Below are 3,993 nucleotides of genomic sequence, written 5' to 3' on the forward strand. Positions count from 1 at the left end.
TTCTTCCAGAGAAGTGGAGGGCATTTGCTTTACCTTGCCACAACCACTTGGGATAGGGTGTGCACCTCAGGAAAACTCTCTCCGTGGGAAGCCGGCTTTTTGCAAAGGGGTTTCAGGGCCGTGGGCCTCGGCTGTCCTTCTGGGTCCCCAAAACACAGGGACGAGGTGAGGGGCTTAGACCATGCCTGGGCAATGTTGTTTCTTACACCTGGGTGTGTGGCATTTTGTTGAGCTGGCTACCCCCACTTGGGATAGGTGTTCCACAGCAAGCACCTATTGATCGTCGGAAGCCGTTTTTGCCCCAGGGGTCTCCGGGCTGTGTTCGTTGGGCTTGAACTCCTGCTAGCAAAACCGCCGGGTGAGGGAAGGGTTCAGACTGTGCGTGGGCCCTGTGGTCTCTTCCAGGTCAGTGTATGGCATTTCCTTCCCCTTGCCCCAGGCACCTGGGAGCATGTCTGCACGTGGAGAAAGACTTTCCCGTGGGAAGCCGGTTTTTGTCAAACGGGTCCCAGTGCTCTGCTCCTCTCTTTTCACTCCTGCTGCCAGAAGTCCAGGGAGGATGGGAGGGCTTAGAACATGGCTGGGCACTGTGGTTTCTTCCAGAGAAGTGGAGGGCATTTGCTTTACCTTGCCACAACCACTTGGGATAGGGTCTGCACCTCAGGAAAACTGTCTCCGTGGGAAGCCGGCTTTTTGCAAAGGGGTCTCAGGGCCGTGTGCCTTGGCTGTCCCTCCGGCTCCCCAAAGCACAGGGACGAGGTGAGGGGCTTAGACCATGCCTGGGCAATGTTGTTTCTTACACCTGGGTGTGTGGCATTTTGTTGAGCTGGCTACCCCCACTTGGGATAGGTGTTCCACAGCAAGCACCTATTGTTCGTCGGAAGCCGTTTTTGCCCCAGGGGTCTCCGGGCTGTGTTCGTTGGGGTTGAACTCCTGCTAGCAAAACCGCCGGGTTGAGGGAAGGGTTCAGACTGTGCCTGGGCCCTGTGGTCTCTTCCAGGTCAGTGTATGGCATTTCCTTCCCCTTGCCACAGGCACCTGGGAGCATGTCTGCACGTGGAGAAAGACTTTCCCGTGGGAAGCCGGCTTTTGTCAAACGGGTCCCAGTGCTCTGCTCCTCTCTTTTCACTCCTGCTGCCAGAAGCCCAGGGAGGATGGGAGGGCTTAGAACATGGCTGGGCACTGTGGTTTCTTCCAGAGAAGCGGAGGGCATTTGCTTTACCTTGCCACAACCACTTGGGATAGGGTGTGCACCTCAGGAAAACTGTCTCCGTGGGAAGCCGGCTTTTTGCAAAGGGGTCTCAGGGCCGTGTGCCTCGGCTGTCCCTCCGTCTCACCAAAGCACAGGGACGAGGTGAGGGGCTTAGACCATGCCTGGGCAATGTTGTTTCTTACACCTGGGTGTGTGGCCTTTTTTTGAGCTGGCTACCCCCACTTGGGATAGGTGTTCCACAGCAAGCACCTATTGTTCGTCGGAAGCCGTTTTTGCCCCAGGGGTCTCCGGGCTGTGTTCGTTGGGGTTGAACTCCTGCTAGCAAAACCGCCGGGTTGAGGGAAGGGTTCAGACTGTGCCTGGGCCCTGTGGTCTCTTCCAGGTCAGTGTATGGCATTTCCTTCCCCTTGCCCCAGGCACCTGGGAGCATGTCTGCACGTGGAGAAAGACTTTCCCGTGGGAAGCCGGGTTTTGTCAAACGGGTCCCAGTGCTCTGCTCCTCTCTTTTCACTCCTGCTGCCAGAAGCCCAGGGAGGATGGGAGGGCTTAGAACATGGCTTGGCACTGTGGTTTGTTCCAGAGAAGTGGAGGGCATTTGCTTTACCTTGCCACAACCACTTGGGATAGGGTCTGAACCTCAGGAAAACTGTCTCCGTGGGAAGCCGGCTTTTTGCAAAGGGGTCTCAGGGCCGTGTGCTTCGGCTGTCCCTCCGACTCCCCAAACCACAGGGACGAGGTGAGGGGCTTAGACCAAGCCTGGGCAATGTTGTTTCTTACACCTGGGTGTGTGGCATTTTGTTGAGCTGGCTACCCCCACTTGGGATAGGTGTTCCACAGCAAGCACCTATTGTTCGTCGGAAGCCGTTTTTGCCCCAGGGGTCTCCGGGCTGTGTTCCTTGGTGTTGAACTCCTGCTAGCAAAACCGCCGGGTTGAGGGAAGGGTTCAGACTGTGCCTGGGCCCTGTGGTCTCTTCCAGGTCAGTGTATGGCATTTCCTTCCCCTTGCCCCAGGCACCTGGGAGCATGTCTGCACGTGGAGAAAGACTTTCCCGTGGGAAGCCGGTTTTTGTCAAACGGGTCCCAGTGCTCTGCTCCTCTCTTTTCACTCCTGCTGCCAGAAGCCCAGGGAGGATGGGAGGGCTTAGAACATGGCTTGGCACTGTGGTTTCTTCCAGAGAAGTGGAGGGCATTTGCTTTACCTTGCCACAACCACTTGGGATAGGGTCTGAACCTCAGGAAAACTGTCTCCGTAGGAAGCCGGCTTTTTGCAAAGGGTCTCAGGGCCGTGTGCTTCGGCTGTCCCTCCGACTCCCCAAAGCACAGGGACGAGGTGAGGGGCTTAGACCATGCCTGGGCAATGTTGTTTCTTACACCTGGGTGTGTGGCATTTTGTTGAGCTGGCTACCCCCACTTGGGATAGGTGTTCCACAGCAAGCACCTATTGTTCGTCGGAAGCCGTTTTTGCCCCAGGGGTCTCCGGGCTGTGTTCGTTGGGGTTGAACTCCTGCTAGCAAAACCGCCGGGTTGAGGGAAGGGTTCAGACTGTGCCTGGGCCCTGTGGTCTCTTCCAGGTCAGTGTATGGCATTTCCTTCCCCTTGCCCCAGGCACCTGGGAGCATGTCTGCACGTGGAGAAAGACTTTCCCGTGGGAAGCCGGTTTTTGTCAAACGGGTCCCAGTGCTCTGCTCCTCTCTTTTCACTCCTGCTGCCAGAAGTCCAGGGAGGATGGGAGGGCTTAGAACATGGCTGGGCACTGTGGTTTCTTCCAGAGAAGTGGAGGGCATTTGCTTTACCTTGCCACAACCACTTGGGATAGGGTCTGCACCTCAGGAAAACTGTTTCGGTGGGAAGCCGGCTTTTTGCAAAGGGGTCTCAGGGCCGTGAGCCTCGGGTGTCCCTCCGGCTCCCCAAAGCACAGGGACGAGGTGAGGTGCTTAGACCATGCCTGGGCAATGTTGTTTCTTACACCTGGGTGTGTGGCATTTTGTTGAGCTGGCTACCCCCACTTGGGATAGGTGTTCCACAGCAAGCACCTATTGTTCGTCGGAAGCCGTTTTTGCCCCAGGGGTCTCCGGGCTGTGTTCGTTGGGGTTGAACTCCTGCTAGCAAAACCGCCGGGTTGAGGGAAGGGTTCAGACTGTGCGTGGGCCCTGTGCTCTCTTCCAGGTCAGTGTATGGCATTTCCTTCCCCTTGCCACAGGCACCTGGGAGCATGTCTGCACGTGGAGAAAGACTTTCCCGTGGGAAGCCAGGTTTTGTCAAACGGGTCCCAGTGCTCTGCTCCTCTCTTTTCTCTCCAGCTGCCAGAAGCCCAGGGAGGATGGGAGGGCTTAGAACATGGCTGGGCACTGTGGTTTCTTCCAGAGAAGTGGAGGGCATTTGCTTTACCTTGCCACAACCACTTGGGATAGGGTGTGCACCTCAGGAAAACTCTCTCCGTGGGAAGCCGGCTTTTTGCAAAGGGGTTTCAGGGCCGTGGGCCTCGGCTGTCCTTCCGGGTCCCCAAAACACAGGGACGAGGTGAGGGGCTTAGACCATGCCTGGGCAATGTTGTTTCTTACACCTGGGTGTGTGGCATTTTGTTGAGCTGGCTACCCCCACTTGGGATAGGTGTTCCACAGCAAGCACCTATTGATCGTCGGAAGCCGTTTTTGCCCCAGGGGTCTCCGGGCTGTGTTCGTTGGGCTTGAACTCCTGCTAGCAAAACCGCCGGGTGAGGGAAGGGTTCAGACTGTGCCTGGGCCCTGTGGTCTCTTCCAGGTCAGTGTATGGCATTTCCT

Source organism: Ursus americanus, unplaced genomic scaffold (assembly GCF_024610735.1).
Source record: "Ursus americanus isolate L20-20 unplaced genomic scaffold, mUrsAme1.1.p SCAF_54, whole genome shotgun sequence".
In the NCBI taxonomy this organism is placed as follows: Eukaryota; Metazoa; Chordata; class Mammalia; order Carnivora; family Ursidae; genus Ursus; species Ursus americanus.